This window comes from Cygnus olor, chromosome 2 (assembly GCF_009769625.2).
Source record: "Cygnus olor isolate bCygOlo1 chromosome 2, bCygOlo1.pri.v2, whole genome shotgun sequence".
Taxonomy (NCBI): domain Eukaryota; kingdom Metazoa; phylum Chordata; class Aves; order Anseriformes; family Anatidae; genus Cygnus; species Cygnus olor.
Window position 1 is genome coordinate 67,797,570 of NC_049170.1, and position 25,273 is coordinate 67,822,842.

At 40.1% G+C, this 25,273-nt stretch overlaps 1 long non-coding RNA gene across 1 annotated transcript; it reads right to left on the bottom strand.

Annotated features, from left to right (window-relative positions):
* Positions 1-621: 621 nt before the first annotated feature.
* Positions 622-24,985, bottom strand: LOC121065377. Its single transcript, XR_005817024.1, has 4 exons — positions 24,463-24,985; positions 3,134-3,285; positions 1,777-1,833; positions 622-1,565 (listed from the first exon to the last, which is right to left on the bottom strand). It is a non-coding gene; the product is annotated as an uncharacterized LOC121065377 (long non-coding RNA).
* Positions 24,986-25,273: the final 288 nt, after the last annotated feature.

A 25,273-nucleotide genomic window follows, 5' to 3' on the forward strand; every position in this document is an offset into this window, starting at 1 on the left:
GTCAAGTTCATTGGGGCTGAAGTCAGATCAGTTATGTTAATGCAAAAAGAGTATCAGTCCCATCGCTTTTAGCTTGGGCCCTGGTTGTGCAGCCATCCATCTGCTGGAGAGAAAAAGGAACAGGCACTCAGTCGCAGTCCAGACTGTTGCAAAGGTAATAAAAGTGCTGCAAGCTCAAAACTATAATTCATAAATATACCATGGATGTACATTTGGAGCCTTCAGTTTCACATCACACGTCAACAAAAACTGAAAATGCTGGAGCATCCATACTATTTGCCACAAGAACAGGAAACACCTAAAAATAGTAGGTGTTCCTACCAAGCACATTGTCATGACAATGGGCAGTGACAATACAGCAAGAATCCACTATCACCAAAGGCATGCTCAAAAGAAAATGCAGCAACAGATTACTTGTGTAGGTCACAGACTATCATGAGATCAGTAGTATCACTGGATGACTCTGTCCTGATGACAAGGATTATAACCAGAGTAGAAAATGATGGCAATGGCACCCACGTGAGAAATACATCTATAGCATCAATAGCTGAAGAAAGAAGTATTTCTGCAACAGCTGAAAAGCCAACAAAGATGCAATCTGCTGATTTATTAGTGCAGAGAGATGTTTTTGTTTCCCCTCCAAATAATCATCAAACTCAAAAAAAAAGACAGAACAAATATAACCGAAATCATTTCATTTTTGTCCTCTTTCTTTTTTTGCACTTTGTTTTCATTGCTTATTTAAACACTTGCTTCCCATGCTTTTCCTTGAATTTTGTTAGGATTACTGTCTAAAAAACTCACAGAAGAAAACTTACTCCTTTACTTATGACTAGAGTTACTATCGTATAGCCTGCATACTGTAACTCAGCCAACGGAGTGCACCCTTTTTCGGAGGGCTCAGTTGTTGATTCATTTTTGTATCAGCTACCAGTCCTGCCTTACTACGCTCATGCAGCTGAATAAGACAGCAGCTGAATGAGCTAGCAGGCAAGCAGTATCAGCTACCTTCTCCTGAAATTCTTCTACCTATACTGATTTAGATTTGGAAATATGAAAAACTGCATTTTTTCTCCTCTAAACCCAGGTTGTTTAATCCCACCATCCTCCTCTCCCTATCTCTCCCTCACCCCTCTCTGTTTTTTTATTTCTCACTAAATGCCCCCTCCACCACTCTGTTCAACAGTATTGCTCACAGCATTTGCAGGATCACACTACAGCTTTACAACAGTACACTTGACAAGATAGTCCCAAATTATGTTATTGGCTAGTACATTTAAGCAGGAAAACTGCTGTAGATATTGAAGAATGTCATTTCAGGTGGGAGTCCAAGGGGTTAAAAGAAGAAAATCTCAACCATTTAAATACATCTTGCTATAAACCTCACAAACACTTGTTTTTTTTTGACGCTTGTCTTTTTAAAAATATATTTCTGTTTTGACGTCCCAGTTCTGAGCAGGTTTCACTCCTGCCAACCCCCTGTTTGTGTTTTGAATAACTTGGAACAGATGAAGTGCTGGTCCAGAGACAAGAAATCCTCTAAACATCTGTCAACTGCTCCAGCCCTGAGAGTAGAAAGCAAACTCTGTCAGTAGCTCTGCCAATCCTGCAGCTCTCAGAAGCTGCAGTTAATATGCCTTCACACTCAGCAGAGGATGAGGGAAACAGCATGACCTAAGGCCACAGCAGCACAGTAGTGGTCTGAGGTTCTCCAGGATGTGCGAGCGAGGCAAAGGGGGGCAGGGGGAAGGTTATGGGTAATGAAAAAAATCTTACAGTCCTATAGCAGCAACGGAAACGGAGGAGCTGAGCATAAGGTATTGCCGGTAGGGGCTAGGAAAGAAGAAAAGAGGGAAAATTCATCCTCATGCAGACAGCATGCTTGTGATTCAGCTGCAACTAATAAGACCAAAGGACTTACACTGACAGTCTGCAGGCATCCTTTAATGTTGCCCTTTGAGGGTCCCACTCCCCCCTAACCAAACCCTAATCCATCCTGTGGTGGGAAGAGGCTAGACTAAAACAGTGAGTGGCAAACCAGGAAGGAAAGGGAAGAGGTCTAGGGTTGAAAAATGGATGAAAAATGGTTGAAAAATGGGTGAAAAATGGTTGAAAAAAGGCCTGTGTGAGTGATAGTGAGGACTCTGGTATGTCACGTGCTGGTCTTTGGAGGGCTGGTGGCCCTGTGAGCCCTGCCCAGCAGTGCTCTGCCTGGGGCATGGGGCGAGGAGGGAGTGACAGACAGACTTGCAGTGCTTGGGGTCTCCCTCCTGGTGCTGTGGCCAGGGCCAGGAGAAGCTGGAAGGAGGAGGAGGTGTTGCGACCTGGTGAGCCCTAGGGCAGGTTCTTTCACTGGGAATGAGCTCCCAAGCTGGCACATGACGACAGGGACTCATGTTTATGGAACTCTGAACATGGCACCATTACCTACTGTACAACCCTCATTTAATGTTTTTGTTGTTGTTACCTCTGTAGCTTAAACTCTCTGCAGTCTTCAAGGTTGTAATCTGAAGACAAAACCCTGCTCTAGGGCTGGACAGGACAGCCTGGTGTGCTCTCCTTCCTAGATGTGCAAAATCACCAGCGACATCTGAAGCCCACTGCTTTCCAAAAGCAGGCTGCTCATAGGTGCCAGGAAAGAGCTCTCAGGATCAATCTTCAGGTAGTTGGGTTTAAAAGCTTTGCCATATTCCTCTAAATCAGCACTGACCCATGAAGTGGACAGTCCATTTAGCATTTCAAACTCATGAACCTCAGTTTAAGAATCAGAGCTAAACTCAGCTTTCCTGGTTGACCCAGCGGGTCTCACCACTGTTCACCTCCTTCCCCCACTTGCCAGGACTCTATCTGCACACCTCCCCATCACCCTGCAGTCTTCCCTACACACACAGGCTCAACATAGACCCCCTTAAGTACCAATGTGATGTATCTGTATATTATCAGTAACCTTTTCTCATGTATACCCAATACTGAGAAACCACATATAAAGATCAGGAAACATTCAGTGAAATAAAAGGTTTCTGTAGATGAGATTAAAAACTTTGTCATATGATTCTCACAGCTGTTGGAGGGCTAGCACACCAGGCAGAACCCCAGCAATACTGGTGTGAACTCATCAAGTGATATTTCTTACCAAAAGAGGGTGACCAGCAGTCCCCTCCTTGATCTCATGACAGAAGATGGTTTGCTTTCTCTTCCAAGCATTGTATTCCAATGCTCCATCAAAAGTAAAGCCTCCAAAAGGTTTCCTGGCCTTCCAGGAGATGCCAAACCCTGTAGTACGGCCTGCAAATACAACAGATCCAGTCAATATAATCACTAAGTGATGACAAGAGAAGGGGAACCTTGAAAGACTGCTTAGAGTTACAGCCTTGGAAAAACAGCATGAGTAGGACACAGAATATTTTCCTCAATGGCAAAGTCATTCCCAAGTCCTTCAGCTGCATTTGTTTGCTTGCTTGTTTACAGAAACAGCAAAAGTGTCTCACTGCGTGAAACACATGATATCCCTGAAGAATACGGCACTATCAGATTCCTGTTGCTGTCTCAAGAAGTGGGACAGCAGAGAGCAGCAAGAGACACAGATAAAATAACAACACTCAATATCTAAATTCACCGGCAGTCTGAATTTAACGAGTAGTGCAGCACCTACATCAGGCTTAGAAAGAAGGGACAGACTTCAATTTTTATCATCTGCAACTAACATTATTTATCTAATCTCTTCTGCCTCTTAGTTATGATAGAAATGAATAAAATCTGTACAGAAATGAAACAATGAAATGGTATTTCTATGTGCAAAACAGTTCAATTATTTAGGGCAATTAAAATAGCATATTAAAATAACTAGAAAAGGGAGCAGCACAACTTCATCAAGCAAAAGCCTAAACTTTGATATAAATAGAATATTGTGCAATAAAGTTAGACTAAGAAAAACATACACAAATGAAATCTAAAAAGAGATCCTGGGATTTAATGTCTACTCTGAAAGGTAATAACAGTTGGAAGGCTGTTTTGTTTGATTTCTTAAAATAAATAAACATGCCTCAATTTTTGTGAAAGAAAGAACAAGTAAGATCGTAACTGTTTATTAGTTAAAATAATTCAACAATGGAGTTGGTCAAAATTACAACAAAGGGAAGAAACCGTGCCAGAGGGCAGGGTGCCAGGGTGACCTTGAACCAATTATATTTTGGGAAGAAGTGGTGAAGCCTCACGATAAGGAAGGAGACGAATTCTTATCTTGGCTGTATCACAGACTCCTTGTCTGACCTTAAACAGGTTATATTCTTTGTGCCTCAGTTTCCCCATCTATATAGTAGGAAAGATAAAACTTGGATTCTGAAAAGTGCTCAGGCTTATGAATACATGTTTTAATGTTAAGCTCAGCACCTCCTGAACCTTTGTAGCTTCTGCTTTCCAAAGTGGAAGCAGTTGGCATGTGGGAAGTATAGCACTGAGCTCTGGAAGAAACAAATTTCCAGTCTGGAGCTTACATTTTGTTTTCTCTTCAAGCACCCTCTGCTCAGGGAACCAGGGTGCAAGGTACTTCTGACTTGTAGTTTGTAAAAAAGGGATTAGTTATACCTTTCTAGTCCTATGTTTTCCCTGAAGGAGCCGTTAACTTTCCCTTATGTGAACCAGTTCTTTGGCCCTCTTCTGTTTTGGAAATTTAGCTTCCGATGTGTGGTGCGAATTAGATGCAGTTTGCTCACCTTAACTACAGCTTTGAAAACAGTGGTTCAACTGCTATGGCTTGTTGTAGAATTAAAATGCAGATCAGCCACATGGTTTATCACAACTTGTAATGCTGTCTCTTCAACGTGCTACAACCAGCTATAACACATACTGCTCACATCTGTCAAGGCTTTCATATATATGAATATATATATACATATAACGTATAAACAGATATGTATGCACATAGATCTAACACGTGTTGTCTGAACTGGAATTCTTAATAGTGATTTTTGGCAAAGGGTGAATGGGTCACAGAGTCCTTCATAACATGGCTAATGGGAACCTGTGCTGAACCTCTCTATTCATGATGTTTTTAAAAACAGGATTCACCTGACTACTGGGTTTGGACGGAATAAGCCATCTCAGAGTGCAGGCAGCAATAAAAGGCATGCTGGGCATGCCATGAAATCTTGAAGTTGTCAGCAAAATCCCACTGACTAGGGCATGGGAAGCCTTTTGGTTCCTGGACCTCTGATGAAAAAAAGACTGCCTGGCAATCATCAGCACGCCAGAAACTTGCTTTTACTTTTTCATCCCTTTGCACCTCACTGGTCCCCACTGATACTGCATGGGAATTAATTTCTGCAGCAATATTTATTATCAAAGTTCATTTATTGCCACTGCTTCTTCTTGCCCAATTACTACGTTGCTTTCAGCAGCTGACGTGCTCTCAGAGGCTCACTGCAGTACTCACCTGTCAACTCTCTGGCCTGTCTTTTTTTTTGTTTGCTTGTTTTTGACACATTCTAAGAGAGACTTTATGTGGGAATCTGTACAAATTTAAGTCTTTGCTCACCTCTGGGAAAGCAGGAGTCTTCCTTGGGCTGTCTGTAGGAAATGCAGTGTGCATGAGATTTCAAGAAGAGGAGTCTACATGTAAAACAATGTGCTGGGAAACACGAATGCGAGGCACGACTCATCCACGGTACTAGTAGTACACATGTTTATGCATACAATCAGTTTGCAGGAGTATTAAATCATTCACTATGTTATGTTTCATGTGAAACCTCTCTGGTGTGCATTCTGCTCTATATTCCTGCAAGCAGTTTATGATAGGACTAGAATCACTTTAGGCAGACATTCAGCAGGAAAAGCAGAAAAAATACCATTGTTTCAGACCATGATTATGCAGATTGGCTTCACTAGTAAGGAAATTAACTCTCTGCCACAGCTGTGGGGACTAAAATTACAGAACAATCTATATTTTGAAACTTTGAAATCTGCCAAAGGAGAAAATTACATGATTGAACTACAGCTTTTATAGAATCAAAGTAAAATATTTCACTAATGGATTTGTTTAGTGTATTGTTTAAAGAATTTATTCGGTGAGTTTATTCTGATATAACCAACAATTTGTAACATCCCATATATAGTTTAGAAATCCCGTTAAATGAAGAACAAATGAAAAAAAGTCATTGCTCATTTTAAGGCCTACAGACAAAAAGCAACCTTTTACTGAGTGTTTTAGAGTGTTCTTGTAATTCTATGACTGCTTCAGGTTCTGTAATACTTCTGATATCAGGAAAAAAAAAGGCACCACAAGACCAATCCCAAACAAAAGTAGAATCAAAAGTATAAAAAATACTTTGAATACTTTTGAATTATTTATGATTCTGATAGATTTCATCTATTATAAAAATACTTGTTACTAATAGACCCCAGGACTGTGCCTTGGTCAGTTTTCCACAAGAAAGTTCTATGCTTCAGTACCTTGAAAACAATGGCAGCAATATAGGACTGCTGATGGTCAGCAGATGAAAAGCAGTCACATCAGCCCATCTCCACACACCCTGGGGACTGAGCAGTTGCCAACAACCCAGAAGTTGCAGAAATAGAACTAGATAAGCATTTCAGTAAACTGGCTTCCAGATAGCAAATCTGCTGATATGGGTGTGATTCACATCCATTATACCTGAATTATTCCAAACCCCTCTGAACTGACATTTTGAATGTCACTTCCACCATCTCAGTCACTCATTTTAGCATTATTCCTTCACTTCCTCTGAATGGAGTGACACAATGAAATATATTTTCTGCATCCAGCATATTCAGGTTACAGAAGTAACCAGTGCAAGCAAGGCTGGTCATATAAATGCTCCACAAGATTGCTTCAGAAGAGACCTGTACTAAAGGATTCAATAGGCAGGTAATCACCTTATCACAGCAAAGGGAAGGGAAAAGGAAATAATTATATTATTTCTTTTTCCATCACTGCTACTTCTCTCTTATTTGTGGAAGGAAGATAGGAAGCTCTAGCTGTTCATGAAAACATAGAAATTAGGCAAACATAGTCATATTTTATAAAACGGAGCAGCTGTCAGGTTGTATCATTTAGTTATTCATTATTACAGGTACCATAACCTGAAGCCAGCATTTTACAGTATAGGACAGGCATGCTTTCTTTGCTGCTTAATACTACAGGCAGTGCCTCACCCATAAACCTACCATTCATTATGTGGAACAACTGACAGTTATTCCCTAAGGAGGCCAAGATTACTTAAGTCTTAACTCCAAAATGCCATACCCTGTCAACACAGGTGTACAAGGAAAGAAGCTCATTTACTGGGGGGGCTTGGTAATACACAACAATAGCCACTGTCATAAGATGATAATTAGAAGGAAAACAACAACAATTAAAACCAGAAAGGTTTGATACTCAGCTGGTAAAAATTATGAATTCTCCATGTTTCATTGGAGATGTACTGTATAAGACCTTTGGGAGGAATTCCCTCATGCACAGCCACAGAGAATCTCCTGTAGGTTGCTCTTGGTGTGTTGTTGCCAGTCTCTCCTTTAATATTGAGGTGGTTGAAATATAGTACATGGTACGGTAATATAGTGATGTGAGAGGTCCAATGTACAACAGGCATCTAAAATGACTGACTTGTTTCACGTAGACCACTGAACTCAGCCTAATTATGTGCATTTATTCTTCATGCTAACAGATTTCTTTAGTATAGCCCCTTTCAAGTGCTGGTGTCAAGCACATCATTTATAAGATAGAATTTGCTGAAAGAGAGGCAGGTTTATTATATAAAGCCATACTGTACTAGGAAGAAGCAAGGTTGGAGCTGGAAATTCCTGCAGTACTGAATGCTGCATTTTGTCCTCATTCAAACTCTGCTTACTGTTCTTTCCACCCTACCTTTTTCCCCACACAGGGAAATGTTAAAAATTTCAAAACACTTGTTTAGTTACCCATACTTTGTCCATTTTAAGCCACAGCAAGAAACCTTTGCTAGCCCAGACACATAAATTACATAATTACCTAATGAACTGTTGCAGAACTCATTTGACTGTATTTGACTTTGTGAGGAGCATGAGTCTTCCAGTGATTTAGACAGGAGTAGTTCAAGGTAGACAATATTAATTTAGGGATGAGTCATTATGTTCAGTACCAGTCTGGGGACTAATGATTTGATTCAAATTAATTTAAATCACTGGGGAGAAAAAAACAATACTAAAATTACACATAAGGCAGGATATCAAAACAATCTTTTCTCAGATTCAAAGCACTTAGGGGCTTGTCTTTTTTGTCTTTTTTTTTTTTTAATTGTATGTGCACAATCTTGCTCAAGTGCCATGGCGCAGATCACATTGGTTGTGTGAAAGATATGCCAAATGGAGAAAGGTTTCTGCATTCCCCTACACAGGTGATATTTTGGAGTAGGTAAAAAGAAAGAAAGGACTGGCAGAGTCAAATTCCAGCCAATCCCTAATGTTAGAGAAGAGAGCACAAACAGGACTGGAAGGGAAAAAATGGAATCAAAGTGATTTTTTTTTTCTTCTTTAGTTAATGCAATGAAGATTTTAAAGTTAATGCTTCAAAGACTTCACTGTAGAAACAGGACAGCCTTGGGCTGTCTTCACATACATCAGGCCAAACAGACCCAAAGCCCCTGGAACCTGCTACTCAGATATATTTGCTCCACTTACATGTTTGTGGGAAACTCATGAAGAAGTCTGCAAGTGAGATCAACCTTTCCATGTTAGCATGCTGAACCAAAGTCAGATTATTTATTTGCAGAACTCGCCCTATGTTAGGCAAACAGAAAGAAAATGCTGTGTAATATTTGTTTGTATTGTTTTATTCACTGCATCTCCTTCCATCCTACCCTGGGGGTAGAGTCATCCATATATCTGAGCCCACCAAAACAGAAAGGAAAATGGGATCAAAGCAGTGCATTGGATTTATACAGCACTATGGGGAAGTATCAATTTAATCCTTGTGAAACAACTACCACGAGCCATGCCACAAAATGATCGTCTGTACTATAGGTTCAGAAGCGGGGCTTTTTTAGTTGTTTTCTTTATACAGCATATGTGCCTGGCTGTCAGTATGACACCACTTACAGTGGGGCTGTTGTAGGGAAGGGGAATGCAAAGCAAGGAAAACAAACAAACACAGCTGTTGAGTATGGAGCAGAGATAACTTCACAAATCTGCCTTCACCAGAAGTTGTTTGTCTCATAGATGCTTTGATCCGAAGCTGCTGAAGGATACTTTCTTCTCCTCTCCTTCAGATACCTTGAGGGAGGATTACTTCTCTGTTTACCTTTTAAAAGATCATTGATAACAATTCCGATGGATATGCAACAGGGGAATTCCTTATGCTTCTGCTTTCGCAAATTATATAGAAGCCTTTTAATTAGGAGCTTGCTAGCTTGCATTCTAACTACAGGATTACATGAAAAACAAGTCATTGAACTGATGCCTTTGCACATTAAGCCACATAGCCTGCCACACTCTTTAATGCATGGGTGACTGGTGACCTGACGATACAGGAGATACATACAGTCTTTATGCCCCACGCCACAGCCACCTGGACTCAAATACCAAAATAACAAGAGTACGAGACTAAAATGAGCTGTAGCTCTACGAATTGGGCTGGAGAAAGTAATACAGGGCTGTGATCAACAGATTTGGCTTTGTCACCAATTCCATCAACAGGCTGAGGGAGGAATGACTGCAACTTGATCACTTTCCTGCATCTCAGTTTCCTGCTCTATAAACTGGAGCTCATGATATTAATCTCCTTTGCAAAGTATTGGTGAGACGTGCCACATTAAATCTTTTTTGACTATGTGTAAATAAGAAACATAATTTAAGATTAGCCCACATTCATGCTGACTCATGACCAATGTTTTAACAGAAGTCTCCAACGATAAACACCCACAAAACAAATTTATCACAGCGTTTATTCCTATATAAAAAGCCAACTTTAAAATGTCTGCTTACACTTTACTGATTTCATTGGCTCCTTCACTTGGTAAAAATCAAATTTCCCACTAGCTCCGCTGCACAATTTTCAACCCCTAAGGTTCCTTCTTTGCTGCAACCTGGTCAGCACATCCTGCCTCAGCTTGTGGAATGTACCAGCTGTTTGCATGCTTTAATGTATTCACCAAGGCTTCACAGCTCCGATTGCAACTCTAGCACAATTTCCCTTGAAAAGATGAATGACCTAAGCTTCAGTCTCAGGCTATGTCCACCTCCACACAAAAGTACAACTGCACAAAAACACTGCTGGTAGCTGTATGATCCATGGCCATTAGTCCAAGAGATTTCATAACCATCTGACTTTTGTTTCCAGCAGCCTATATCCCATTCATCAGGAGAAGCTGGTAAATGTCAGCTCTACAAACAGGACAAAAATGATTCAGTCCTCTCTTTATAATCTGTCTAATAAATTCAATAGGTATCACTTTTGTGGAAGGGTCTATATACCTCAGCAGTAATTTGTCACCAAGAAACAGTTTCAGGGTGTTTCACAGTTGTGTGTCAGTGTTTATTTCAGGCCTTATCTTCAACGAACATTTCTTGCTAAGAGAAATTAATTCCTTGCATCTGTCACTATAGGAACAAAGCAAATGCACAAAATGTAGAAGGCCCATTATTCAGTACATTAGGCACTGATATGACAGTTCTCCTCATCCCACAGTAGTATACAACAATAAGTAACCTCACTCATCACTAAGATTTGCAAAATTGGTTATTATGTGGGTAGGATGACGCAAGGTATTTTCTTCCTTTCCTTCTTCCTTTCCTCCTTCCTTCCTTCCTTTTCCTCTCCTCTCCTCTCCTCTTCTCGTCTCTTCTCTTCTCTTCCCTTCCCTTCTTTTTTCTTTTCTTTCTTCTTATTTTTGGTAGTCTTTCACGCATTTTTAACCCTGACACCCCCCCCCCCCAAAAAAAAAATAAACACAGAACACCAAAACACCCCCAATCCTCCAACCACCTCCAGTAAGCACTGCATCACTATTTCAATTCAGCATGACAGATGTAAGCAATATAAAAAGGAATGGTAAGAAAAAACAGAAGAGGGTTTATTAATGGGACAGGACTTCTTAACTACACCGAAGCATACAGAAATGATTTGAAATAAGCAGATCTGGCTGCGGCATGACTTTTGCTCTACTCTGACCTTTTAATCCCAACCTGCCCTCAAATGCAGTGGCCTTAATAAATTCCAAACCAAGACAAATTGTTGTGGACAACTTTCTAAAGGAAATTATTAGATATTAAAAACTCAGTTATAACACCTCAGGATATCACTCAAAACAGGAGAAAGAAAGGAAATGCTAGATGTGCCAGGATGTGCCAGGAAAGAAAAGCAGACAACAGCATGCTCATCTGATGTTTGCTGAAATGGGGGAAGAATCAGGGAGATTCACATACAGAAGCTTTTCAATCAGTGGGAAGAAACTGAAAAATGGAGGAGGAAAAAAATTACATTTATTCTTTGTGATCCAAGTTATTAGTTTCCTGAAACATGACCATACTGTACAAACTGCCAAGTGATGAACTTAAACAAGCACAATAGCTACATTATGCACTATGAATATTTGAAAAAAAAGTGTATGCACAGAACAGTCACCAAAATGGGAGGCAGCTCATTCTAGCTGCATGTTACATTCATTTTTCTCAGTTATGCCAACAAATATATTAATTCTGAAAACCTGCTTGCTAATCATTTTAAGCAAACACAGCAGAAAACTCAATTGGGATGCATTTAAGCAGGCACCACAGGAGGCTTATTCTGGGACAAGCTTGCTGACAGTCAGAGAGTTATTTTCATCTGATTTGAGACAGAAATATCATCACAACTCACAAGTCCAGTCAGAGGTAATCAAATAACACGAACTGCAGATCCCCATAATGCAAAAAGACCTCCCTCTAATAAAGATACTAGCTGCTACAGCTGGAAGTGTGATGAAGAACAAGTTATTCTACATACCTCAGATTAATGTATTTTGTATGGACTTGAGCCATACGCTTGTGTGTACTGCTGCAATACTTCTCCCAGCAGTTGAATCTTAACCCATGCCTCCTCCAGGGCTATGCTGCCATTCTTCCTTCCCTTCCCCTGTGTCCTCCAATGCTTCTGTTGCTCCCCAGATCTCTTCTACATCCCTTAAGCTATTAATTATGCTTTGATATATAATGTTGTGACTGGATCTGAGTTATGCTTGTGGGTCGCAGGAATAATGTTCATTTTTTGTTGTGTGTCATCCCCCTCCCCCAGTAGGCACTAAAAAGGACTTTTCCTCTCCACTGCCATTAAGTTTCACTCAGTACATAGGAATCTAATACATTTCAGACATCCATTCCTTTATTAAAGTTAGTGAAAATTAGCAAACAGGTTCAGGAGAAGTCCTGTGATGCTATTGCAAAACCAGGCTAAAATGAGGTAGAAAGCCATCAGTGCTAGAGTTTTTTCTAACTTAATTCTTGGGCTGAAACAGGAAGCCATAATTAATAAAAATTACTCATGCATCATTAATTTCACATCAGTGTTTGTGACCAACCTGGAATTTGAAATATATAGATCTTAAACCATTCCCCACTTTCCAGGAATTGCACCAGTTGTCTTTTCCCCTCAAACAAGCCCTTGGAAGAGCCCTGAAATCTCTGGGCCTCTTCTGCTCTTGGGCAGCCATGTCCCAGCAGCCCGAGATGAGCACAGGAACCCCATGTACCACAGCCCTTCTTGCCAGGGGTGCCCCAACGCCACAAAGCCTGCTCCTGAAGTGTTTAGATGCAAAATCTTCAAATACCACAATTTAAAACAAAGAAATAGTATAAAGCAGCTCTAATCCTCTTTGAGAAAAACAAACACATCAGAAATGTTGGGTTTTGATCAGTAATTTTCCACTTACCTACTTGAAACCTAGTAGACAAATATAACTATTAGCTTCAATTTTTTTTTGTCATAACATTTTTCAACATCATCTGTCTGCTCTGAAATAGCAAAGGCCACTGAATGTTTTCTTAATGACTAGCATATAATCCCTAAAGCACTGTGCAGCTGTTTTTCTCTCTCCTATTTAAATTTATGAAAAATATTTGAAACTCTAAATGAAGGAGGAATTGCTCTGGGGTTTCCTGAGTTTCCACTGTTTTTAAGCAGCCTTGTTTTCTTTCGCCAGCTCCTGAATCATTCCAGAAAGACCCGAGCAGCTCCTATGCCAAGGGTCCTTCAGACCACATGATCCCAGTTGCAAAATAATATTTTTCTCTTTCCAGATCATTTTCATCCACTCCAGGTTAAGAAACTATCATCTCCCTTTTGCTTTTATACTTAATTAGTATAAACTTTCCCTTTGTCCATATGAAAATTTTATTTTTTTAACTGTCTCATCTAGCTTTCCACTTAGAGTCATAAATCTTCTTTTGCAAAAACACAAACCAGAGTTTACAGAGCAAGGAATCAAAGACTTTGATACATATGGGAAATGAGCATTTTGCCATCATGCTGCATTTGCAAAGCTCTCAGCACAATAGCGGCTACTATGGAAAACCTGTACATTTGTCACAATAAATCATTCTGCCAGTCCTCGCCACACGGGCAAACTGGAGAGCGTGACAGTAGAAGGGGCAGCTCACCAGTGTGCTTCTGCTTAGCTGACACACTTGGTTTGTTTCATACAGCTTCCATTGGTAGCATGGTTAGTTCTGCACAGAAAATGGCCTAAAACAACTTTAAGACTATGGTGACAAAGAATTAGGGTTGGTCCTGTTTGCTATGACAACTGATTTTCACAACATAACCATTCTGATCAAAAAAATCAGATACATGTCTGGTTTAAAGGGGTTGACAAAGGTCTTGTCTCACCTTCCAAAGACATCATATCTGCAAACTACTTTTCACCACCATCAGGAAACCAATAGGGCTCAGACAAGGAGAAACCACCTGCTTGAATATCACGAAATGCAGAGTCGAGGTCTTAGTCCTGCTCTGCATTAGCGCCCCCACTAACAGCCATGGAGAACTCTTCATTTCTCAGTCCTATGCTTCTCTGGTCCCTTTGCTTCTCTGGTCCCTTTGCTCCACAAGCTCCTCAGCAGAGGCTGCTTCTCCTCTTAGAGAAGCGTCCAGGAAGGAACCAATTGAGGAACCAACTTAGCTGGTACCTCAAGGCATTACTGTCACATACCCAACCCAAACATAAGTGAACGTGGAAGGGCAACCAGATTCATTCAGAGGAGAAATTTTGAAGAGCACAGAGGTTATGGTGGCATTTTAGCTACTTGGAAACCAACATATTTTTAGCTTAATTTAATTGGATTTTTTAAAATGAATATACTAGTTTCCAAGTGTCTGAAAAAGATTGTTTTCCAAGCCAGTCAGAAGATTTCAATTCATCATTTTAATTCACGGTTTCTTTGCTGGTTTAATATTTTGCCACTCTTAAATCACTGAAATATTAACATTCATTTGTCCCCCTCTAACTGTTGCCAAATGACATTTCTAGTAGCTTAAAGCTCCAGAAACACACTGATGGTTGAACAATATTTTACCACCTACTATTTAAATCCAGTTATTTAGAATTATTGGAATAATGACAATGGATTTATACATATAGTGATCATTTTATATTTAGCTCCTTAAACTTTATGTTTTCATAATCACCTTGGTGTTCACCAGTCACTGTCAAGTCATTATCCACTCGCAGGTTCATAACACGTAATTTGATTAAATTTATCACAAAAATATTGTAAGGGTGTTTTATTTTTTCCATCATGCTTTACCAGAACAATGAAGAAATGCCACACACAATTCCCTCCTCCACAACAAATTCATATAAAAATGTTCTTTTCTTGCAAAGCTTCTTTGTTCGTTGTCCTGTGATGCTTAATTAAGGATATAATGGAGAATATTATAGCCATTTTAGAGTAGTTTGGAAGTAATGATGCCTGAGGCAAAGCATGGAGTTCTGTTTAACTCAAGTCAAGATACAAGTGTTGGCAATGGCCTTTACAAAGGGATCGTATTGCTATAAAAATTTTCAGAAATTTGCAGTTCCCTTTTGGCTCCCCCCACCTCAATAACTACACTTTTTTTTTTTTTTTGGGTGTCATGCCTCTCAGCAGGATAAAGCTGTGTTTTATAAAAACTTATCTTTTTCCCTTAATAAACAGCATGCGTTGAAATCGTTTTATGTTGGCATAAAGTTTTCTTCCCAGAGGCATACAGCTCCTATTGCAGGTTGTTTACCACATCTATCAAGTTAGTCATGTGAATCACAGAAGTATGATAGCTGCTCATCTTGACTAAAGAAGATTTAGAGATGAATTTCAGGAATCAAACAGCTAATTTTCATGAAGATTCATTGCAGTTTTATGGATTTTTCAAGAGAAAGTGCTCTCACCACTTCAGTCTGGTGTTGAGGAAGACCAGGGTTGGATTGTTACTCAACCAGAGGGCATAGCCGTGTCAGACTATGCTGCGAGATACAGAAACTGAAAAGATGATGTGACTACTTTCAAGTTGCAGTCCCCCTCTGGCACCAGTAAGCTCTGCAGTTCCTCATGACAGGTTTGCACATGGGTGTTTTGTCCAAGCTTGCTTTCCTGTTGAACAGCCCTTACCTTCCCTCCCACTCCCACAAGCTCTATTGAGGCTAAAAGGGGATTAGCTTTCATGTGCACAGTCTTGCTATAAAGGTTGTCAGCATATATGTTTTCTATTGAAAGCATACTTTCATAATCAGTATTTGGACTGTAGTTAAATAATGAGTTTAAATGAGTATTCTACACAAAAACTATACACCACACGTTGGCATGGGGGAGATTAGCTGCTTCTTCTAGTGGAGAATTTAAATGTGTCTCAAACTCAATTTTATGAATAGTGTTAGCAATGCAAGATGGATCAGAAAAAAAAACCTTCAATTCTTAATCAAAACACCTTAAGCATGCAGGTCTGCTCCCTCAGAATTTTTTAGGAGAAAGAAGTCTGGACCACAAGGTGAGTCAGGCTACATGCTAGAGTAATGAAAACTGTACACACCCCAAAATGTTTGCCTAAATCCAAGAGAGAGCTCTCCAGTGTAGTTTGTGTTTCACATTCATTTAGCTTCTCTGTTGAAACTGGTAAATTTAGATGCAGAAAGCTGTGCACTTTGGGCTGGATTGTACCCTTTAAAGTCCCTTTCCTGCAGGCAAGTCTGCCAGCCACAAGGCAGCTAGTTTCACTCACTTCTGACCAAAGGCTGGTTGTGGCTGCGAGTTTTCTACTCCAAGTTAGCACCTCTTGAAAGCTGTATTGAGGGGAATAGTACAACCAGTGAATCCAGCTGAAATCTTACACCTTGATAGCTCAGACAAGTTGAAGAATTTCTTTCTTTTTTTTTTTCCCCCCAAAGGTAGGTCACAACCTTAAAATCATCAGTAAGTCAAAGAAATCAGCAGGAACACCTGCAGAGGTATTTTTCCCGCACACAAGTTCTTAAAAAAAATAAAAAAAAAAATGAAAAAGAATCCAAGTGCTACACAAAACAAAAAGCGTACAATTTTTCTGTCACTCCCAAGCACAAATGTCTAGGCAAACATCTCCCAGCCATCAGTTGATGCCATGACACGAGCTTGTGCCCAGCACAGCTAAAGCTCAAGGTCCAGAACGTGAAGATAACAAATTTGATCTCAGCTCTGCCAGCTATACATTTTTCTATGTGCCCTTATTGATCAGCTGTAAAGTGCTCCCCCTTAAAGCATGGGCATGTATTCATTTTTTATTTTAATGCATATATATATATATATTAATTTTTTTTCTCTCCAGACTGGGATACTGCTTTTCAGGCTAAAGAAATAAAATAAGATTAATTTTGGGGCCATGCACTCCAGGGCACTTCACATTAAACGGTAGACACTACAGGCAACTAGATAGCACTAATAGCACCTGAGGCAATTTCCTTTCCTATGTTTCTTCTCAGTTGCCAGCTGGAGTCTGGGCTAAAAATAGCCTTGCCATGACAGAATAATGAATCCCAGCGATAAGCGTATTTCACAGCAGTGCAATGAGGTCATTATCTATGCACTAATGGATGAATGGGGTGGTAAAGGGAGGGAAACTGTCATTGGGTAGTGCTATAAAAATGCCGAATGAATGAAAGAAATGTGAACAAATTTTACTCAAAATGATCTGAAAATCATAGCCTGCATTCCTGTTTATGTTAGTGTAAGAATAATTTACATAACATTAAAAATTTAAAATACTCATAAGAAATTTTTCTTCACTGGCAATTCCTCTGCATGAGCAATTACTGCTTTCTTGGCTCTGTGAAATTATTCTGTTTTATGTATAGGACATTGCAATAGTTGTACCATATATCTGATAGTTGCAGTATCACTAATAGTAAGGGAAGCATATTACAAAGCTCATCTACAATAAACTAAAAAAAGGAATCTATAAAGGAAATCACCAAAATCCAAAAGTTCTGAAGTACTTGTTGCTCAAAGTATTTTCCCCCTTCAAGAGTTGAAATAAACAAAGAAGATCAGTACACCTACTTTCTCATTACTGTCATCTGAGCTGAAACAGTAGATGTGCAGCGAGACATAGTTAATTTAGGGAGGGGATGAATTTAAAGACAATTCATTAAAAACAGCAACAACAACAACAATCTTGTTATTGTTCATGTAATACCTAATATCCCTACAGCTGAAAGAAATCCATCTTTTTACCTCCCAGCCTGTTAATTACCATTATTTGAAATAATTTGCCTACTGACAGTTTCAGCATTTCCCCTCTTCAGAGACCAGCTGATCATATCTCTATTTATTGCCTCTAAATACAACAGTAAGTCAGAGAAAGTACATTTTAATACCCATATGTAAAGCCAAGCCTCATTTCTCTTTCTTGAGGAAAAAAAAAAAAAAAAGAGATGTTTTCACTTGGGGAAACTATCCTCTTTCTATCTTGAAGATACTTTGTGTGACAGTACCCAAGTGCAATAGGAAGCTGTGCAGATAAGAATACGTGCCAAAGACCAAGAGAGCTGGTGAGAGTCATTAATGCATGATATAGTTAGCCCAGCAGGTATAGGAGGAGGATGTGCACTAGAGCACTCACAGGGAGGCCTTGACCCAGGAAAGCACCGTGCCTGCTAGGTTTGAATTGAGCTGCGTGCTTGGACCCAGCAGCAAAGCTTTTTGTGCAATACCATCAGAATGCAACTTGGCTTGGTTAAAGCATTTAATACAGCACAACATCATGTGCAGGACTCCCATGCATTAGCAGAGACAAGCACAGCAATTAGACCTTGCAAAGAAGTACAATGCAGAAAAAGCAGGAGGAAAACTTCTGAGGCAAACGAATTACCAGTAATGCACAATGTAATGACAATGCTTCAGACTAAAGAACAGAGACAGCCCCTGATCCCTGATCCTGCAAGCATTTATTGTCTTGAACTTTGCTACCATGAGTAATCTCCTTTGGATTCAGTGAGACTTGGCATAATAGTAAAATTAAACCATGTATCATTGTTCTAAAGGCATAGTTCTGAAACAAATACAACCTACAGTCTGCACTCTATTTGCTGAGCATGTGAGAGGAAAAAAAAAATCATCAGAAAACTTCTCTGACTAAGGCTAGTCTTGCTTTTCTCTCCAGCTGCGGAAGAAGAGAAGACATTATCACCAGATCAATTATGCAAATATTAGTTCTCCTGCAGCCTAGTGATTAGGATATTTTTGAGTGGAATAGGTTGGCATAGGTTGACCTAATAGATCTGATAGGCCTGGACACATTCCAGTTTTGTCTCAGTTGCCTTTCTTTGTCTGGAGGGAGGCCAGGTCAATGAGCCTCCTCATTTGAGTCCTGATCTATGGCCCAGCCAGCTCTGCCTGTCTAGCCTCACCCTTTTCTCACATAGGACAAGGCTTCGGAAAGGGCCACTTGTTCTGCCCCTCAGAGCTGTGATTCAGTTCACTACAGCAGCTTAACCTCCCAGAAAACAGGAGTCTGCCCTCCAACCTCAGACTGAACTGCAGTGGCCAAGGTGCAGTTTATTCCCTTCTGCTGGCTATAACGTTGGGGTGCTCTCACTGAAGTGCCACAGGAGTGGTAATATCTTACAAGAGTAAAACTATTTTCATCCATATACATTATTTAGAAAGAGACGTGTCAGAAGAGGTAACGTTAACAGAGTTTCTTAAATGGCTGCCATAGCATGAATCCAGCCTGAGAGGTTGTGCAACTAGAGAGGTATGCAACTGTGAAGGTTGGACTAAAACAAAGATTCACCATGTTACTTGTTATCTTTTATTTTCAACCTACTAATGAAAAGCCTGCCCTTGAATTTTGCTGTAAACTATGAGTTCAGCTTTTAGTAAGTACAGGTTTTGTCTCCGTCCAACTTTGGATGTGGTATTTCATAGATAACAATGAATATGGAAGAAATGCACAGACAATCCCTGCCATAACCAAACACTAGAAGAGATACCTATGAAAGGGAGGGCCAGAGGATTAGGTATCAAATGGATTGACAACAAAGGCTAACATTCTTTAGTTCTGTGTATAGAACCAATTTCAGTAGATCCACAGCCAGACTTTGCTCTCCAGTCTTCCCGGCTAAGCCACAATTTTAATGCTGCTTTTTCATCTGTGACTTTTTTTTTCCCTTGCAGTCTTCGATTCCTGCAAATATTAACATGGTGATGACAGAAGGACCAATGCTGATCTAGAACTAGAAAAATTACTTCAGCTTGATGATTGAAGAATCTCTCCTTATACGTAGTACGTGCTTTTAAATAGTTGATACAATTATAATAAATGATTTACCCACACAGAGACAGAATATATCAGGAGGGACAGGAGATTGCTTGTGCACACTACAAACACACATTTACAATTCATGTTATGAACAAGACCTGAGATACGAACCTTTAACAGCAACAATTTACTAAGTTCTCATGCTTCTAAAGAGGAATTAATCATCTGTAGTGGGTTTACGTGGCAAGGTTTTGGTAGCAGGGGGCCATAGGGGTGGCTTCTGCAAGAAGAATCTAGAAGCTGCCCCATGTTTGATAAGGGCCCCACTGCTGACCAGAGCTGAGCCAATAAGCAATGTTGTTTTGCACTTCTGCGAGAGCATATTTAAGAAAGGGGAAAAAACAAACTGCTGATACACAGCACCTGGGAGAGTGAGAGGAGTGAGGAACAGCCTTGCAGGCACCAAGGTCAGTGAAGAAGGAGGGGGAGAGGTGCTCCAGGCACTGGAGCAGAAGTCCCCTGCAGCCTGTGGTGAGGACCATGGTGAAGCAGGCTGTCCCCCTGCAGCCCATGGTGTACCACAGTGGAGCAGGGTTCCACCCTGCAGCCCATGGAGGAGACCACTGTGGAGCAGGTGGACCTGCACCAACAGAGGCTGCAGCCTGTGGAAGACCCCTGCCTGAGCAGATTCTGGGCCGGACCTGTAGCCCATGGAGAGGAGACTACGCAGGAGCAGGTGACCTGGCAGGAGCTGCTGCCCGTGGGGGATCCAGGTTGGAGCAGTTCGCTCCTGAGGAATGGACCCCGTGGTACAGACCCATATCTGGAGCAGTTCTTGAAGAGGTGCTGCCTGTGGGCAGCCCACACTGGATCAGTTCACCGAGGACTGCATCCCGTGGGAGGTACCCCACAGCACAGGGGACGAGAGTGACTGAGAAGGAGCGGCGGAGAAGCACTATAGACTGACCATAACCCCCACTCCTCCGTTCCCCTGCATCGCTCAAGGGGAGGAGGTGGAAGAGGGTGGATGGGGGGGAAGGTGCTTTTGGTTTCTTTCCTTTGTTTCTTGCTTCTCTAGCCTGTTAGTAATAGGCAATAAATCTTACTATCTACCTGTGCTGAGTCTGTTTTGCTCGTCACAATAATTACTGCGCCATCTCCCTGTCCTTATCTCAACCCTTGAGCCCTTTTCATCATATTTTCTCCCCGTTCCTCTTTCAGGAGGGGGAGTGAGAGCGGTTGTGGTGGAGCTCAGCCACCCACCCAAGTAAAACCACCACACCATCTTAATAACTCTTAGAATAGCTTGGGTTTGATTTTTAGCATAAAGAAGCATTTTGAGACCAGTACTGATTTTTAAAGTTTTAGATAGGGTAGTGGAATAAAAATTAAAAGAATTTGCCAGAAAGCCAAACAAGAATATAAACATTTAAATATTCTTGCTTCTTCAAAATATTTGCTAAAGAAAACAGATTTCATTTTAATATTTTCTAGGTAACTGGTTTAAGTAATAATGAAGCAGTTTTGAACTGGAGAATAGCTCCTGGAAAGAAAGAAAAAGTTTGAAGTTTGTAAGAGCTGAGAAACAGTTAAGAAAAAATTTACTGAAACACAGTTGAATTGATGCTGTGAACAATGCAGCATGAAATAAGGAATAGAGGGGAAAGAAGCATATTAAGGAATTAAGAGTCTCCATTACAGGCTTGTATCAGCACAATATCAAGTATTTATCTTCCTTCAGAAATTTTGTTTTCAAGCATATTCACACCATTTAGTATGGAAAAAATAGTGCTACAAAAATACTTGGCTTAATATTCTCTCTCCTTGTACATATCTGATTCAACATTGGATATAATCAAGTTACATACGCCTAATACAGTGAAGGTATTACATACAGAAACATCAGAGCTGCTAAGTATCAAATAGAGACAAAGGATCGTGCATTAATATTATTAAACAGAAACAAATTTTTAATACTTTCCTTCCTAACACCACTGTAAAATGCAGCTGCTGCTTTCCTAACTCTGTTTACTACTGAGACTATATCCATGTGTATCCAACAATGTCCGTTCTAGCCATGCTTAATATAGTTTTTGATGTAGTTGCAGGGTTGGATCTTGACAAAGACACATACCGGGCTATCTCATATAATAAATGAAGGTTTGTTTAACTTACTTTCTCCAGAAAAAAAAAAAAAAAAAAAAAGGAAAAAGAAGCAAGAAAAATCCCAGCACTGGGGCAGGCAGCATTAATTATGAGGTACAACACCTGCCAAGGGGAAGTATGCACATCCCAAAGACAGTCCCCATCAGGCAAACTTCAAAACCAGAATAAATGCAGGACATCTAAAAACTGCTTGTAAATAGAGCTAAGCCTGGACACAAAAGTACATTCATTCAGCAGCTTGCAGTATCACTTTCAATTTAAGGATTGTGTCCCTGTTGATGAAATTTTCTGATCCAAGCTACTTAAATTCTTTGACTATGTTAAAATTCTTTGACTAATATATGCTTTAGATTAACAGCTCAGCTGAATGCAAGGTATCCTCCAATACAGATCTGGATAGATTTAACCTGTATTGCCTTACAGATGTTGCAGCCAGACACTATCAATAGCTTTCACTTTGAGCTTGTGCATCAGTCAAGTACTTACTAAAAAGTGAGCCTGTTTGGGGAATTTTTCTTCAGCAAGAACAAAACCGTACACTTTCAATTTCTCTAAATAGGTTTATTTGTCCAGTTAAGCTCCCTGGCTTTATTGTTTCAAAAAGTGTAATACTCTCCAGTGTCTCTACCTGAGATGCCGCATAACCTATCTTCTCCCCCATGTACTGAAGCTGACATACAGACCAACACAGAAAGTGTCAGAAAAGCAAGTAAAACTGAAGAGATCTTACGTCACAGCCTTAGATGTTGCACATAGCAAAAAGCTGGCCCTGTTCACATGCGATCATTCATATGCTACCCTGCGATAGCAAATCCTAACAGTTGTATGAGCTAGGTAAAGGATAGTCATACAGATAAATCCAATCAGAAGAGGCATGCACACATTTTACCATAAAGGTAGATGAATGAGAAGAAAGCCCGTGTAAGTAGATTCATTCCCTATGCGCTGCATCTACACAAATTTTCTTCTCCCTCTTACATTGGCCCAAGTCATAGAAATTAGAGCAACCTTGAATATGAATCATTTTTCAGCACACAGCCTAATGCAGAGGACACAAAGTAATCTCCCGTCACTGGCAAGTTCTCCTCCAATTCAGTTTAACATGTTTCTGAAAAAAAAGTACATTACCACTTAGTGAAATAGTCAGTTCAGGGGCAGCATTTTTCCCCACAGTCACCGTAGATGGTGACATAAATGTTGCAATGATTTATCCAGTTTAAATGGTGATGACTGCTCCAGTACCCCTTTCGACATCACAAAGATAACATTCTTTAGACCCAGAGCCTCAGATCTGATCTGGAGATAGTGCCACACAGCCTTTGTAAGCCAATTCAAACTTAAAGTAAGACTGGCTAAGCTTTTGTCTAACATAGCTGGAGCTCAGCGTTGGCTACTAGGATCACTCCAGCTGGTAAACATGCTGTTTGTGACCTGTTTCTTGGTTGCTTGGGTAAACATTGCTGTTCCACGAAAACAGGTAGCACATGGAAGAAGCTTTTGTTCTATGCTTGTAAAATTTAACTTATTTTTAAGAAGACAGACACAACTATCCCTTGTAGCATCAGCTTAGCATTATGAATCCACATCTCCTGTCATTTTTGAGAATATGATTAAAATCAAGAAGTCTATTATAGCAGCCATTACTTCAACATGGAAATTAGGGGTATTGTTAATTCTTTTGAATGTGTATTAGCTCCATTCTAATTGGATCTATATTCATTACTGAAACTGAAATTAAAGAACAGCTATGAAAGGCTTTTGATGTCAGCTGTATATATCATGTCATGAATTAAGTTACAAAGATGGTTAATGCATTGTATGAATCTTTAAGTATCTATTTCATCCCATTTAGTTGCACATGACTGGTACTAGGCTGTTCACTGTGGTATTGCACTAATGCAGCAAACTTTTAGGATCAGTAAAGGAGATCTCAGCATTTGAACTGATGCAAAATGCATAGATATGGCACCAAACCTCCCTGAAATCTGTTGGTTTAGAACTGATTTGCCTGCCAGGTGCAGGAGCTGCTCAGTAAATGAGGTGCAGGACAAGGAAAAACAGATCCTTTGAGTTATTGCCCATCAGAAATGCCACAAGAATATAAAGCAAAAGCTAAACGAGCTGATTAGTGCACTCCTGCAAAAATGTCTTTTTCAAATTAAATAATAATAAGAAAGATAATCTTGTGCTCACTTTCAGAAGGTGTTTATCAAAAAGAAGAAATTAAGAGAGTATTGTAACAGCCTCTCAAACTGTTAAAAATCTCCATTATTCTGTTGTTGTTTTTTTTTTGTCATAGGGAAAGTTATATACAAGAATTTATTCTTATGCCTTCAAAGCCCTAAACCCCATAGCATCCTTCCAGCTTGTCCTGTGGGGCACAAAATCAGGTAGGAGGATGGCCAAGTACTTTACCTCATCTCCACTAATCCAGACTGGAGAGGCACAGGAGGGAAGAGAGGGTTGACCTGATACTTTGGTTTGCTTGCTTTTGAACAGAATCCCATTTTTTCAGATACCAACAACCAACACTTCAACTAACCAGACAAGATACCAGCTCTTCTTACCTTGTGAAGTTGAATAATTTCTTCAATAATAAGGAAAGGGAAGACAAAGTAGTAGCTGCTGTAAGACACAAGTCTGCTGGACTCGGAGTTCTTACTCAAACTGCTCAGTTAGAGTTGCCAGGAAAACAGGGAGATGCGGTTCAGAAGCCTTCCTCTGTCCCTCCTGCCCGCCCAGTGTTATCAACCACCATTTCCAGACAGAGACCAGATATCTCTTACTTGAATAGTCCCTCCTCTTTGGTCTTTATCTAATGCTTTACAGGTCCCTGAGAGGCCACAGCATATTTTTAAGGGCTTTACTAAGGGTATCAAAGCATGCTAATATGTTACACTATAATTTTGTATGTGGAATTATTACAGAAGGCTACCCCTCTGGTAAGGACTTTTAAGGGCCACAATAAAAAAATGAATAAATAAATCTGTGTTGTTCTCAGCTCTCAGGGAAACCTGGAACAGACCAGTTCACACTGGTCTTTAAAACAACTTTAAAATAGTAACAAGTATCAAACAGAGGGTTAAAAAGTCATTTTCTCCCAGCAAACCTGAGTTAATCAGGTTGATCAGGTACACTAACAAAACACGAGTATAGCTTCCAACCCAAGCATTTTGTCCTTCTGGAAAGTCAAGTTCCTTTTCCCTGGGAATATCCTGCCTGACTCTTTCTGGAGCCAGCTGAAAATCATCCACAGTGGCAATTATCCTCGTCTCTGTATTTACCTTCTCTTTGTCTCCTTATCTTGTCTGCTGCAGATTTACCCTTTCTGACTTCTCAAAGCAGCACACCTGACATTTGCTCAGGCTTTCAGAAAAG